Source organism: Pseudopipra pipra, chromosome 3 (assembly GCF_036250125.1).
Source record: "Pseudopipra pipra isolate bDixPip1 chromosome 3, bDixPip1.hap1, whole genome shotgun sequence".
NCBI classification, from domain to species: Eukaryota; Metazoa; Chordata; class Aves; order Passeriformes; family Pipridae; genus Pseudopipra; species Pseudopipra pipra.
Window position 1 is genome coordinate 88,036,675 of NC_087551.1, and position 16,535 is coordinate 88,053,209.

At 37.8% G+C, this 16,535-nt stretch overlaps 1 long non-coding RNA gene across 2 annotated transcripts in view; it reads left to right on the forward strand.

Annotated features, from left to right (window-relative positions):
• The window catches only part of LOC135411970 (uncharacterized), a 74,894-nt gene that overhangs the window by 1,403 nt on the left and 56,956 nt on the right, over positions 1-16,535 (forward strand). For both annotated transcript variants that reach the window (XR_010429410.1, XR_010429411.1), the window contains exon 2: positions 1,564-1,632. This is a non-coding gene — a long non-coding RNA (uncharacterized LOC135411970). The remainder of the gene's footprint in view (positions 1-1,563; positions 1,633-16,535) is intronic.

The window sequence follows — 16,535 nt, forward strand, 5'->3', positions numbered from 1 at the left end:
TCAAGGAAAAATTAATGTTATTCAAAAGCAGAGATTAAAGTATTTTGTCACAGCTATTTTTTGGTCTACTAACTGTGGAGAAATTCTAACATGGCTACTTCTGAAATATGACTGTACTGTATAAACATTTACAGTTAAGTGAGAGAAATCCCATTCATAATGTCTCTGATGAGAATGAGAGGGTAACACCATTAGGAAGGTAGAAAATTCACATGAATTTGAGATCTGGGAATGGTAAGTTGCCACCAAACTGTTCTTCCAATATCTAGTTTGCATCTGTGGTTATAAAATTGCTGTGTTCAAGAACTACTTCTGCTGACTTGTCTAAGTGTATTAGCCTAAGCAGGGATAAAAGCTTTCTAATTCTGAAAAAATGTTTCTGCATATGGTACTGCTGAGAAAGCTGTTCATCAGAAATCCTGTAAATAAGGAAAATATAATTATTTTTTCTATTCGTTTAGAAAATACTGAAAAAGGCAACTTAAAAAGTCAAAAAAACCACAGTGGAATGCCATCTACCTGTGATTTACTCATGGAATGTTTAATTTATCTTAGTATTTGTTGTATAATGTTGACTACAAATACTAACAGTTTTTAAAAGGGTTGAAAAAATTTGGCATATGGGTATCAATAGGAATTTGGAGCCTAATCCCAGTGCTACCATTAAGAGTGTCAGCAGGCTAGTACTGTAAATTACTGCTGGTTGTTTTGATAATACCATTTGGATAACACAATTATAATTCCATGAAATCCATCACCAGTCTACTCCACTGCCAGATTTTCAGTTGTCCAGTTTTCAAAAAGCTTTCTTATCCAATTCTTTATTTCCAATATAAAACCTTTATGTTAGTGGACTGTAAACATGAATTATAATCAAAAAACTGTAAATACAAAATGAATACAAATGAATTGAATGCCCAAAGAAATGGCTCGGTTTCTATAGTAATTGTATCAATCCATTACACAGAAGATTTATTAAAACACAAGACCTCTCCTAATCTTCTGCTCTCTTTATTTTAAAAGAAAATAATACCAGTTTTTGATTTTTTTAGAAAAGAGGTGATGAATCTACGATTAGGCCAAACAATGCAGGTCCAGCTTGCTCCAGAGGATGCAAAGCTTCAATTTCACATCTTAATGGAGGAAAAAAAAAATTATTGCCACAGCCTTATAGTTCTTGTAGCTTCTGTTACTCTTTTGACTATGTTGGCTTATCTGATTTTCCTGACAAAACAGTCAAAATTTTTTTAGGAGTATTTCTTAGTGTACATTGGTCTCTTTCCTGGATCATTATTTTTCAATATCATTTAGAATTTCAGTATTTTAGAATATGATTAAAAGCAATTATTTTTAAACAACTGAAAACTTCAGACTCCTTTGCTACATCTCCTTCACTCAATGACAGAGATCAAAAAAGAAATTTATGTTTGAACAACTGTTGAACAACTGCCCTGTTTCTGTAACATAATATTCATTACACCCTGAAACTTTTTTCCTTATTAAATGTGCAAAGAATTTAATATAACTTCTGCATAGTTGTTCTGTGTCTTTTTCCCTCTTCAGATACTTTGTTACCAGTGAGCTAACAGATTGAGTATCAATGAAGGGTGATGGAGTTGCCCTTCATGTGCGGTAACATTTGAAATGTATTGAGCTCTGTCTTGGTTTGCATGACGAGTGAGTTGAGAGCTTATGGGTTTGAAAAAAAAGGCAGACTACTAAGGGTGACACTGTCATGGACGTTTGCTACAGGCTGCCTGACCAGGCAACACAGATAAGTACAAACAGCCCAGGAAGTTCCTGGAAAGCATCAATGACAACTTTCTGTCACAGGAAGTGAAGGATCCCATAAGAAGTGGTCTGCTGATTGACCTCACATTAACAAACAGGGAAGGCCTCATTGGAGATGTGACTATTGGGGGCAGCCTTGGCTGCACAGTGACAGTGAGACTGTGGAGTTCCTGACTGAGCGAGGAGGAAGCAGGTCAACAAGTTAACCAACCATGGACTTCAGAAGAGCTCACTTTAGCTTCTTCAGGGATCTTCTTGGAAGAATCCCATGGGAACAGGTCCTGCATGGAAGAAGAGTCTCAGATTTTGGTTGATATTCAATGATCGCTTTCTCCAGATCAAGAATGATGCAGCCTGACGAGCAAGAAATGGGGCAAAGGGGGCAAGAGACCCGCGTGGATGAATAAAGAACTCCTGTCATTACTCAAGTATAAGCAGAAAACACATGGGAGATGGAAGCAGGGTCAGGCCACTTGGAATGAATATAGAGAGGTTGTCAGAGGTAAGTAGAAACGAAACAAGGAAAGCCAAGACCCACCTGGAATTAGATCTGGCCAAGGATGTAAAGGACAACAAGGGTAGCTGCTTCCTCAGCAAGTTTGCTGATGACACAAAGCTGGAAGGAGTGGCCGATACCCCAGAGTGCTGTGCAGCCCTTTGGAAGGACCTCAACAGGTCAGAGAGATGGGCAGAGAAGAACTGTCTGATACTCAACAAACGCAAAGTCAGGGTCCTGCACCTGGGGAAGCAATAACCCCATGCACCGATACAGGCTAGGGGATGACCTGCTGGAAAGCAGCTCTGCAGAGAAGGACCTGGGGGTCCTGGTGGACAACAAGCTGTCTGTGATCCAGCAGTGTGCCCTTGTGGCCAAGAAGGCCAGTGGTATCCTGGAATGCATTAGGAACAGCCTTGTCAGCAGGTCAAGGGAGGTAATCCTGCCCCTCTACTCAGCCCTAGTGAGGCAAATCTGGAGTGCTGTGCCCAGTTCTGGGCTCCACAGTCTCTCCACAAGAGAGACGTGGAGATCCTGGAGCAGGTGCAGTGGAGGGCAACAAAGATGATTAAGGATCTGGAGCATCTTTCTTACAAGGAAAGGCTGAAGGAGCTGGGCCTGTTTGGTATCAGGAAGAGACAACTGAGAGGGGATCTCATCAATGTCTACAAGTATGTGAAAGAATGGTGTCAAAAGGATGAAGACAGGCTCTTCTTGGTGGTACCAAGCAATAGGACGTGAGAGACATTGGGCAGAAATTGATGCACAAGAAGTTCCACCTGAATATGAGAAAGAACTTCTTTACTGTGCAGGTGACCATGCACTGGAACAGATTGCTCAGAGAGGTTGTGAAGTCTCCCTCATTGGAGACATTCAAGAACCATCCAGACACAATCCTGTGCAATGTGCTCTAGAATGATCCTGCTTGAGCAGGATGACCCACTTGACCAGATGACCCACTGCCGTCCCTTCCAACCCATTCTGTGATTGTGTGAATCTGAGAACTTAAAAAGATCTTCCATAAGTGTTCATTTTCACAGCCATTTTTAAGGTTCCAACATCAATCATATTCAATTACATCTAATACCAGACAAGCATCACAAGGCTCTTAACAGACCTGTGTTCCATGTCCACAGTGCACTGAATCATCCCAAGAAGTCTTGGACAGCTCATTGCCAAACACAATGGAGTTCATGCTATTTTTCAGTGATCTGTTGCTAAACAAAGTTTTCAAGAACCTAGTCTACACTATAATTTTATGAATTGACATATCATTTCCCAAAAAGATGCACTTCAGTCAGAGTATAACACAGCTCCACATCAGTGTCTAGGTACAAATGCTCAGATTCCGCTGATTTTGTACCAAACAAATAGTGGACAGGTTCTGAAAAATATCACAGAAATTATTTTTAGAGTTGGGAAAAGTTAGCATTTAAATTCAAATAAAGGCAAGAGAATCAAGCAACATAAGAGCCATTGTGATCAACTGGGCCTCTGAGTGGTATCAGATTCTGTACATGGATATGCTTTTCCACACTATTCCTTTTATTTTGAAATAATCCTAATTGCCACATTACTGTTTCATAGGCAACTGCCTCAGAAATGGAGATGTATTTTACCATGCTGTAGTACATAGTAAGAAAGGAAGACAACTCTACATTTTTTATAGTATCTCTTTTATATTGAAAACCCATTTTGGTTTGGATTGTTTGAATTAAAATGGACAAACAATGAGAAAATGTTCACTAAGGAGTGATCCACTGGAGTTGAGGGTTTGAGTTAGTTTAAAATATCTTTTCTATATTTAGATTCTTTCATTAATACTTGAGGATACTCTAAGCTTCAAGTTATAGTTCTTCCTTAATTTAGCTTAAGGTACAAAATGCAGAAAAGACACTGGAAGTTAAAACCACATCCTTTGTTTGCTGTGTGGACTCCCTCTCAGGAAGGGTGAAATAGTCCAAAAGAAGATTAAGTACTCCCTGTCTCTGACTATGCTATAAACTATTAAAGTATGAGGCATGATTCTGAGAGGACATATGAAAACCAAACAAATGGAAAAGGTCTTGCAGGGACTAATTTTTTTTTTTTTTTTTTAATAAGGAAACTGCATTGATTTGTATTCCTTCTGGATTTGTTCTGTTTGAAGAATAAATTTGGTCTTGAAACAAAGGCCCTGAAGATTCTAGAATAAAACTGTTTCTGTCCTGAAGTGCTGAAATAGTGCAACAGCATGCATATAGTCTTCTACAATATTTGTATTTGGGTTATTAATGGGAAAAATTATATTATTTGTTCCTCATTTACAAACTTTGACTTAGTTTGTGGAATATACCACAATGAAGAGGCATGTTCTCAAATAAAACCCTGCTTTTGAATGTGTGTTATTTGACAGAGTTTGCTTTTGATACAGAGGACTTTTGCTAATACTCCCTCTTACACTTTTAATTCTCTTGTTATAAATGTATTTTCACAGAATCACTTTCTATTTGGAAATGAAAAAAATAAAAAATCTGCAATGTTATTGTTTGGGGTTTTTTTTCCATGAAAAAATTCCTTAGTTTTGAGGTGTGGAGGCAGATGTTTCATGCATTTATTTTCCAAGTCTTAATTCAACATTTAGTGAACACAGCTCAGATTCCAGGGAGTTCAAACTCCTCTATGACCAACATTAGGTAGTATCACAGAGAGTCAAGTTTTCTACTTATATTCTTTTCTTCTCTTCAGCTTTTCTTAATGACACTTAGAGTCTCAGTATTGTTGTATTGTGTTTACGTGTGACTCAACTTTTCATAAAACTGGTAGATCGAGTTCGTTGCTTTGCACAATCTATGATGAATTACTTGACAGAGTATCAGCTTCCATTGTTTTCTTGTGTGCTTCCTGAAACAACCTCAACTACATCACATGTGGGATCTTTAAGCTTCTTTAACATTTTCTTCAAGATTTATAAAATCATGAGTTTTTTTAAAGTTGGAGGGACAATTAGAATATCTAGTTTGATGTCCTCTGTAATAGAAGCAATAGCCCATTTCTTGTAATATTCTTTTGTAACTAGTTTTTGCTTATTTATCATTGTTTAGTTTGATTGTGAAGTTTTAGAAGGATAACCATCTTTTAACATAACTAAAAAAGCATGCCAGAAGAAACAGTAAAGGTTCCAAATAGAATTTAATTTAATTTCCTTGAAAATATTTATTCTGCAATATCTTTACACGGTAAAGCTTTCTTCTGGGTACAAATTCATTTCAGAACATGAATAGTTTGTCTTCCTTGCCTAGCTATTGACATTTTAACAAGATATTTACTGAAACTTGCTTATCACATTAATTTCTAATGTCATCACAATATTTCTTTTGAAAAGCTTTAACGCTTTGGGAAAGCGCCGACATTTGGTCTATCTGAAGGAAGTGAGATATTTCTGAATTTAAAATACACTGTAAACTGGCAGTGGTTTCATCTGTGATATTTTTTCCAGGCTTTAGTTACCATAACATAAATTCAGTTACTGATAGTATTATTCCTGCCAATGTAAAAGTAACATTACTGAATTCAATGAGCTCCTAACGAACATTGTTATCACTTACTTATCAAGGGATGTTTCTTTTCTCATACATGCATTTCACCTCATACGTTTGCTAAGAAATATCTCTCACAAGTTTGGGAGGATAACTTCTGAATTCTTATTCTGAAAAACTTCTCTTGTGAATTTCTATTTGCTGTTCTCTAGTGACTTTGATATGTCAGGGACATATTCTAGTTATGAATAAATCAGTGAAAAAAACTCTCTAGTGTCTCTATTTGAAGAAAAACTTTTGCTCGCTGAGTGCAATTGTTTTAAAGAGCCAATTGGTATCTGGCCAGTAGCCTAACATTCTTGAAACTTTTGTCATAACTATCTTGTTTTCTTTTTTCTTGGACTTAGAACACCACCAGTGATCCGTGTGATCCTTACAGAATTTATCTGTTTCACATCAGCATGGAGGAGTATTTTATGCTTCTCATATTCATCTCAGCCCTCATGAGTTGTCCATGCACCTCTGCCCCAGCAGGATGGGGAACAGAATCAGAAGAGCAAAAGTGAGAAAAATCTTATATGTTGAGATAAAGGCAGTTTAATAGGGAAAGGAAAAGCTGCATGTGCAAGTAAAGTAAAATAAAGAATTCATTCAATAGTTGCCATGGGCAGGCAGGTGTTCAGAGATCTCCAGAAAAGCAGGGCTTCATCAGACATAACAGTTACTTGGGAAGATAAATGTCATCACTCCAAACACCACCCCCTTCCTCCTCTTTTCCCCAGCTTTTATTGCTGAGCATATTATCATATGGCATGGGAAATACCTTTGGTCAGCTGGGGTCAGCTGTCCTGTCTGTCTCCACCCCTAATCTCCTAGTCCCTCTTCCTCAGTCCACTAGCTCAGGAAGCAGAGTGGGAAGAAGGAAGAAAAAAAGATAACTGTTCTGATCTGATTATTATGATTAGAGAGAGATGCCTCTACCCATATGAAGGTTCAATTGAGACCATATGCCAAAGTCAATAGTATAGATTTTATTTAACAGTAAATGTGAGGCAGAGAGAGATAGAAAGAAATAGGAAAGAGAGAGGCAGGGAGGGGTGGGGGGGAGAGAAAAAGAGAGTGAGAGAGAGGCAGATTAAGTAGAAAGATATTACCATCCCATGGATCCAGATGGTGACCTGTTGGTCCTCTTCTTCTGGTCTTCTCAGTAGAGGGGGTCCCATGAAACACAGAGTTCAACCTGAACATAATGTATGTTCAGGTATACGTGGGAACACCCAAGCATCCTCCTGCAGGGGGATGTTTTACACTGTCTTTTGCAACACTGTGCATCACATGCAGTTCTTTGATGGAAGATCTCAGAAATGAGTCTGTCAGTTATGACCTCACCCTGCCAGACCCAGCCAGAGGTGATTTTCACCAGAGCTGCTGATTTGACTTTCCTTGTGGAAAAAGGAAAGCCAATTCTCCTCCAGCCTTATTTACTTCTCCCTCAGCCTTGTTTACTTCTCCTTAGACCTGAGATAATTAGACAGGTTCCAGTCAGGTGGCTTGACTTATTGTCCAATTTCCAAGAATTCATGGAGGCATATTCAGGGGGTGGGGGTGGGCTAATGTTCGGTGGTTGCAGATGAGCAGTTGCTTCTTTATGCAGTTTGCCGTAGTAAGCAACATCCTCCTATGGCTTTGACAGTGTTTAAGGCAACTGTGATCTCTAAGTCTCTTACAATAACCTCAGTGGGTTTTCTCTTACAATAACCTCAATACGTGGGGGCAGTGTGAGAAGCAAAACCAGCCTTGATGCTGTGCAGCTGCTCAGCAGTAGTCAAAACACTGGTGTGTTAACACCTTTTTGTTCACAAACCATGGCACCCTAAGGGCTTCTGTGAAGGAAATTAATTCCATCTCAAATGAAGTACAAAAGTCAATTTCCCTTGTGGTTGTTTTATTTTGTTTTGTTTTGGTTTGGGTTGGGTTGGGTTGGGTTTTTTCTGGGCCTGATTATTGGAAACTTTTATCTATATCATTCCATCTCCAGAAGAATAAGTAGAAGGTAGCTACAAATAACAGCTGAGACAGTTTTAAAGCAGTTATGGCATTTACCCTCATCAGCCCAAGATGATTTTAGATTTCAGGTCTCACACTTTTCAGGCAACTGTTGTACCAGGTAAATGGTGACCTCATTCTCTTGCGGGGCACCTCAGGGGCAGATCAGGACTTTCATGATTTTGGACTTTGTTCTTGTTTTCCTCTCACATTACATCTTGACTGAGCATCTGGGATGTGCACTGCTCTGGCAAGTGGAAAGATTTAGGAAACTGACTTGATTTTATGTGGGTCTGGATTCACAAATAGACTTGAGTGTTTCAAGACTGACTAGTACAAGGTTTTAGCACAGCTCTCTCTTCCGTGGGCTGCGTAGCAGGGACAGACTTGCTTCACCACGTCATATCACAGGCTGTAAGACCCCCGTGGAGGTCCCTTCCTCAGGGGATTCAAGCTCCCTTGAGTCAGAACGTCTCGGGCAGCTTTCAATTGAAAGCCTTTGCCTCAGCCGTTCTATTAGAGCTCCTGTGCTGTGTCTCAGCTGCTGCCAGCTTGGCAGCGGCAGCAGTGGGGGGGGGGCCAAGGTCACCCCCTCTGCATTCCGTCTGGCCGTCCCGGTCCAGCTCTGGGATGTCTGAGCTTCTTAGCTCCTCTCTCTCCAGTGCTGCAGCACTCCAATACTCCTCTCAAGCCGGAGTCCATCTCCCTCCTCCTAGGAGGGGTCTCAAAAGGGGTTATGGGGGATTTGGTTCAGTTCTTACCCCAAAACTCTGTCTCTGTAGAGCTTAGTTCTCTCTCTCTCTCTCCATTAGGGATCTCTGTCTCTCTGCTTAGCTCATGCTTGTTTCTGCTGCTCCTTATCTCCTCTGGCTCTCTGCCACTGTTCTCTGGTCGCTGCTGCTCTGCCACTGCTTTTCAGTATCTCCTGCTGCTGCTTACAGTGGAGAAACTCCTCCAGCCTTTGAACACGGCACCCGATCCACTTTTAACACTGTTCCGGGCCTCCACAGCCCCAGCCGGGGGCTGGGGGGCTAGGCCCCCCAACAGGGCTCCTGCCCCTTCTCCTCATGGCTTCAGAACATGGCCACTTCTCTCCAACAACTACTAGATCAACCTTCTTTTCCGATTTGCTTGTGATATGTTTATATTTTGCAGGAGTGCTCATTGGGTCCACATCAAGTGACACCACCCCCTCGGGAGTTACCATTTTTTTAACTCCAGGGTGAAAACTTTTTTCCCCCACCACAGCTTCTCAGTGATTAGGGTATTTGTTCAAGACTTGATTTCTGTGTTTTTCCCCAGCTTCTGCATTTCCAGGCTCAGAAGCCTTGCCTTTTCAAGCCATGAGCTGGGCTGTAGTTGATGAGAGACTTATGTCCCTTCTCTTGAACCAATATGAAACTGCACAGCAGGGGAAATATGTTGTACATTGCAGGATATTGCGCATCGGGCAAGGTGGAGAAAAGAAGGAACCATTAGGTGGTGAAAATAAGCACCAGTTGAAGTGAACAAACTATTATCAGGGGTTATTTCAAACTATGGCAACTATGTTATCTAGAAATTATATTCATGAACTCTTGTTCTAGAATTCCAAAATTTGTCTGGCCTTGTATTAAAAAAAAAAAGAGACAAAAAAAGGAAAAAAAATGTACCCCCCAAACTTGCTGATAGCACCATAAAAATGAGTCATGACCCATTCATTCAGAAAGCTCCTGAATTAATGTCTGATTTGCACCAAAATTAGATTAATTTTGCTAGGACACAAAACCTCATATGCTGGAATTGAGAGAATTCTTTTTCTGTAACTGCATATTTTTCTTTAAATAATTAGTCCTGAAATATAATTTTCAGCTAGAGTTCCTAGAGTTTCACTGATTTCAGTGGATTTTTCACAGACTTAAGGGTTAATCATCAGATTATTGGTTACCCTACAGATCTAAAAGAACTTTCTCATATTGACCTTTTTTTTGTATTTTATTATTGAGTAGAAAGGTAGAAAAAAGATGTGAGGTAGAAGCCATACCATTCTGGAGCTTCATTAGCACCAATAAATCCTGTTGCGTGTAAATTATCTGAAAAACTCAGAGCAATTAGCTTTTCATTTTAACTTGAGTGTTTTAGTGCAGATTGGTAGCTAATCAAGCTGGGAAATTTTAATAGAGTGTGTAAAAAAATTGTTTATGAGTAACACCGTAAACAAGCATTGCAGATAGTTCTGTACCTGCTTTAGTGCTATAATAAAATAAGCGGTGAAATCAGCGTTGCATCCATTTAGGTGTAATTGTACAAATTGCTAGCTAATCAGAGTGAGAAAATTGAGCCATGGCTTGGGGGAACAATACTGTGTGCTATTAACTTGGTGTTTAACTATGTATTTAATGCATTTGGAGATGAAGACTTTTAAAAAAATAAACATAGATTTATTTTTTATAAAAAGTATGCCTGATTCTGAGTTGGTTTCATTAGTGTAATCCAGAAGAAATTTCACTGATATTTGTGAAGTTAATTCAAACACAAACTGATGTAAGCAGTATGAGTATCAGCACCATTAACTTTATTGTTTTTCCCTGTGTTAAGCCATAGGCATTTTATTAAAAATGCAAAACTGGTCAAATGCATACAATTCCCAGAATAAACAGCTCAGTTTATCAAGCCAGTTGCAGTCAACAGTTCAATGGATTTTGACATACTCAGCACAGCAGGGACTTAACTGGAGCCATGTAAGCCTGGCTCAAAGGCCTGTGGAGTTTTCAAGAAGTTCAAAAAAAGCCTGAGAATTCATAAGATAGGGAAGGATTTAGCTGATGCTTCTTTCCTGTAAATTGTATTTTGTTTAAAGTTTTACATGCTCTAGTGCTGTATATCATTCTGTGAACTATCCAGCCTTCTGGATGCAGTCTGATGGTTTTGACTTTTAGGAGACATGACACAAACTAAATCCCTCATGTAAGGATCTGGCAAAAACATTTAGATACTGCTGTCATTTACCTGTCCCACAGCACTACTTTTTAAAGGCCCTACTCCCCTACTGTATGTTATATCTACTATATTATCAGAAATACACCAATGTTTAAAAAGAAAAATAAGCATCTTATAATCATGTACTCATAGTGCTGGTAGGAACTTCAGTAGGTCACAATATTTTAAATATCCCAGACAGCAGCAACTTTCCCTCAGTTGTTTCTAACAGGTGTTAGTTCACCTCACAAGAAAAAAAAAAAAGGTTATGAGATGCCACGGTTTCACAAGAAACTTCACTAATATTACCATTAAACATTTTTTTCCTAAATATAAATTTATACTTTTTTGCAACTGAAGCCCATTATTATTTATTCTATCTACTGTGGTCATAAATAGAGTATTCCTTTTTTTCCAACATCAGCCTTTTATTCTTTCTGAAGATTATCTCAATTCACCTCAATCTTCCTTAAGCTAAACAATTCCAATTTTTTTCAATTTTTTCTCATAGGTCATGTTTTCTAGACCTCTAATCATTCTCATTGTTCTTGTCTATACCCTCTGGACCCAATGTTTCAGCCTTAAGGCCCTACGAGTAACAAGTACATGGAAAAAATTACAAAAGGTATCTAACAGGCAATGCTTCTCTCTATATATCTCATGATAACCTCTGGGGTTTTTTTGTTGTGGTTTATTTTGGTTGGAGTTTCTTTCGCAGCATTTTGACTCGTTCTCTTCATGATCTATTACAACCTCTATATGTTTTTATACAGAACTATTAGCTAACCAGATGCCTTTGAAACAAGTTTATGCGGATGATTAATCACTTGGAACCTGCTTGTGTTGACTTTTATGCAATTGTTTCCTCAAATTCTCAAAATTATTTTGCATTTTCTTTTAATCCAGCAGCGTATCGGCTACCCCTGTTGGCTTAAACTTTGTAGAAGGGTTAATAAGAGCAGCCTGCACTCGCTTAACCAGATTATTTATAAGAATATTGAATGACACCTCACTCAAGACAAGAGGAATTAAACTTGATAGAAGAAAAACAGTATTTTGAAGCACATAGATTTCCTTAGCAATACACACACACACACACACATAAAGATATATATTTAATTAAGTTCTTTTCAGGTTTTATGTTATGAAAATGTTAACTTTCAATACAAGGATAATTAAGAAATAACACTAAAACAAGTTGAGTTGTGCCTAAGCTTCTTTGCTATTTGGATATTTAGTTAAGATTCAGTAAATCTGACCTTAGGTTACTCACTTACCTCTTCATAATTGCCCCTTCCATTTTGTTACTTCCTTAGTCTAAATTACTTTAACGCCCATTTTAATCTAAGAAATCTGCAGGGAGAAATGCAGCAACAAGGATTGTGTAACATTGTGATACCTACAGTATCGTAATGGGCAAAAAGTTGTTAATAAGAACTAGCTAATGATTGGCAATGGAATAATAGATCAGTAATTGTACAGCCTTGCGGTAAATCAGAGACAACAAAGGAGAAAACAAAGAGACGAGAAGGCAGCTGTCGGTAACCAGACACCACCACAATTCTTTAATTATGTTGTGGGCACCATCAGAAAGCCAGACTATAGACAAGTACCTGAACAGCTTTGCTTTTTAGTAGCCTATCTATATAATACTAGTATGTCACTTTTTGACCCAAAGTCACTATTTAAATCAAAACTGAGTCCCTATAATATTTCCTTTGAATACTAAGTAGCACTTCTAACACTGCAATAATGGAGCATCTAATTTTTATTGCACTGTTTATTTGCTCCAATTGTATATAGAGAATTATATTTTTATTAAAAAAGTGAAAGGATATTTTGCACAACCAAGGAAGGAATTGGTTTCCACAAAAATGACATTTCTCTTAAAACTGAATGGCAAGTTAGCAGAAATATAATTCAGCCAGTGAATTCCTGTGAATGACTTAAACCAAAAGAGAAATAAGAAACTGGGTTGCAAGTTTAAAGACTGGACTACATTATTCACTACTGAAATACTTAGCATAATAAGTCTGTGATATTTTAAGCAATGATTGTCATTTACAGATCTCCCACAGGACTTGCTTTTTAGGACATTATTTTCTTGCCTTTAGTAGAGAAATTGTCTTTGTACAGTGACTGAAATAAAGCTCAAATCAAATTAAACCAGGATCTTTTGAGGGAATATGGGACTGGAAAAGAGTAGGATACAGGGGTAAGGACATAAATAAAAACCTTTTATCAGAATTTCTGTGGAATCAGACATAACAAGCAGAAGGGGTTTAAGATTAAGATTATTCCCTTCAAACTATGACAGTTCAAAATGATGAAAGTCCAAATATTCATAACATTAATAAAATGTATAAAAAGATGAGGCTATTCCTCCTAAACCAGGAATCTGTTCTGCAAGCAGAGAGATTTAATGTAGAATCATTACAAAGGTGACGTAAAAAATATAAGGAAACAACCTCTGCAGGAGGATATACACTTCTTTGTTTGCAATACACAAGGAAAAAAGGAAACTGCTTCAAATGTACAACTTCATCATCCACCACACACTTGCACAGATATATTTTCTGAAATTATTTTTTAACACCAGAAGCAGCCCCAGAAAGCAAAACATTCTATTGTTCTTCTCTCAGCAGTTCCAGACAGAGATGCTACTGCAGTATGAAAATAGAGTACAATCTTTAGCAAATATGGTTAAAAAGGAGCTTGAATGAGATATATTATTTTACAGTCAAAAAGAGTGTCCTATGAAAGACATAAGTCACTAATAGGCTGAGGTAGTCTTAACTGGATTGGAGCACCAGAGAATGCTCTAAGTAAGCAGATGGAAAATTTCTATGGTATAGTCATACCATACTCCCCTCACCCCATTTTGAGCCTCCTCTGGCAAAACCCCATAATCTAATTTTTCATCAAGCAAAAACATATATAGAAAAGTAACTAAATCAAAATCACTGAATCTTTTCCCTGAACATAGGATCAACTTACACAAGCAGAAGTTACTTTTGGCTTTTATATACAATAATAGGTGTAAGCATGTTCAAATTTTTCATTATTTGAACTTATCAATAAATGTTAAATCCATTTTGTATCACTAAAAATAATTAAAAAAAAGGAGTGCAGAAAACTTGGAGACTAAGGGTAGATGAGTATAACAAACATTTATGTTCAATGCCTATCAGCAGTAAATAGCATTTGTTTTACTAGTAGACTATGTTCCTTAACGATGACAGGGCTGGGTGTAGCCCTCTGGATCGAGAAAGGTATTCATTCTTTGCTTCTTCTGTGTGTTTGTGCCCAAGGAATGAAGGCTCCAGGGGACTGTAGAGTGTAGTAGAAGTCATGACGGAGATCTAGCTAAGAGTTAGAGTCTATACCTGTTTTAGGTACAATACCATTTTGAGGAGCAGGGATTAAAAAGTCATAGCTCAAAAATCATAGGAAAGACTCCTGAAGAATCAGAAATTGTTTTGAAGAATTTGCTGACCTGACATGACGCCATACCATATCAAGAAAGAAACTTAAACATTATGAAAACCTGGAGAGGTATGGAGCAATGAAGTATGAGAGAGCTGTGTTAAAAAAAAAAAAAGAAATAGAAAAAAAGAGCATAGCTTACATATAAATGTACTATGATAATGAAGCAATCCTCAAATATAATGTCCAAGTTATATAGACAGCTAAATAGGTTGGAGAATCTGAACTTATCATTTAGAGATAGATTATCTGTACGTTCCTTTCTCTCAAGTTTAAAATTAATGCAGCATTCGAAATATGGAGAGTTAGGCACTATTTATTTACTGTCCTCTCATTTGGATTACAAGGCACTTCAATAGTGTTTCATTGATTAATGGATATTCTATGCAGAGATATTAAGCGTATACAGCTGCCTGTTTTAGTGATTCACCTGTATCTAGCACCACTTAAAAGAAGCATCTTAAACATATGGAAGAAGTGCTTCAAGAGAACAGAGACTGTATTAAATTTATGCTGAGGAACAAAGGAACAAAAAAAAAATCTGTATTTTATGCTAAAAGAAGGCAAGTCTGAGATATGCTAGGCAGTCCATGGTAAAAGACTATTAGTAAATAGAAATTGCGGAAAATTTATTCTTGACTTTTCTGTATTTAATACATTTATTAGTCAAACTGAAGGTAGTCTGGAGAAAATAATAAGGTAGACTCACTAGGCAATGAAGATAACCACCTGTGAATGCAGGGTTTCAGAGCCCAGATTTGTTGGCTGTGTGCATAGTCCAACTCAAATACAACCAGTAATGGCTAGATCATCCCAGGCCACTTGATGTGACAGGCTGCTTATGACTTAAGTCTGAGACTCTAGACTCTTAACTACATTTTATCAATCAACCTCAGTCTTCCTTAACAGTGACAATGTGCAAGACAAACAGAATATGACCAACACAGCCAATGGGAAGTCACCTTCTCATTTAGTGCCCATTAGACTTGGTCTTGCCCCAGCTATTGTAATACATAATTGAATTGTTTAATTTGCAGCTGGATTGTTTTAGCTGTTTTTTTCCTTACTGCCCTTATTGAGTGATACTTAACTCCCATAAGGGTAATTAAAAAGGAAGTGTGCCTTCACTTTGCATAAAACTGAGCCCAGTTGCTTTATAATGAGTAAAGCAAAATGTAGTGCTTTAATCATGGATGTTTTATACCTGAAACTGCTACATAAACACCTCTGTACTTTATGTCACTTATATTTTCAAATTTAAGTGTTTAATTAGATTGTCATCTGAGAAGCTAACCCAAACCACTTATCTTCATTTGGTGTAAACTAAACATTGACACCAGATATCTGTGAATACTAAAAAGAGTGCCTGATTAAGATGAGCCATAACAAAACCAGAAGTAAAGGATTCTGATACAATCCTGATTACAATGAACAAAGTTTAATGCCAGTAGAATACCAGAGTAGGATTACCTTTGCTGAGCATTATCATTCTTCCTCTTAAACTTCTGATATCTCTCCTGGACTGCAACACTAAATCACGATAATTTTTATATACATGATATTAAGAACAAAGACTAATAGTTTTCCAAGGTGTATTACTTAATGCAGAGCACAGATAAGATAGTGAGTAAGATATCCCTATCAGCATGCATTAGGAGGCAATAATGATCAGCAAAGGAAAAATTCAACACACCATTCTTTGATTAATGGGAAGACTGCTTGCAGCATGTTCCTTCTCACAGCTGTTCTTGCCTTTATTGGAATTATGTATCTTGTTTAATGACATAACTCATAAAACAAGTACCCCCTACTTCTTTATTTAGTATTGTAATGTTAACGCACCAGCTTGGCCAGGTAAAATGATGAAATAAGGTGGCTGAGTTCCTGGTATAGTGGCTGGAGACAATTAGATACTTCTAAGAGATTAATTGTCCCTCCTGATATGAAAGCTCCCCAGGAGAGTCAAGACCACTAAGAGTAGGGTGTGATTGAGTTTCAGAGAAACTGAACTCCAGATCCTGACCCCTGGACTTGAAAACTCTCAGGAGATAACTTTTATCTATTGGGAAATCAGCATGGGGGAGGTCTCCTGAGGACATATCCTTAACTAGATAAACTCCTATGTCACAGAATCACAGAATATGCCAAATTGGAAGGGACCACAAGGATCATCGAGTCCAGCTCTTAGCCCTACACAGTAATTCAGTAATGAGGCAATAGGAGAATCTTTGTGTAGAAAT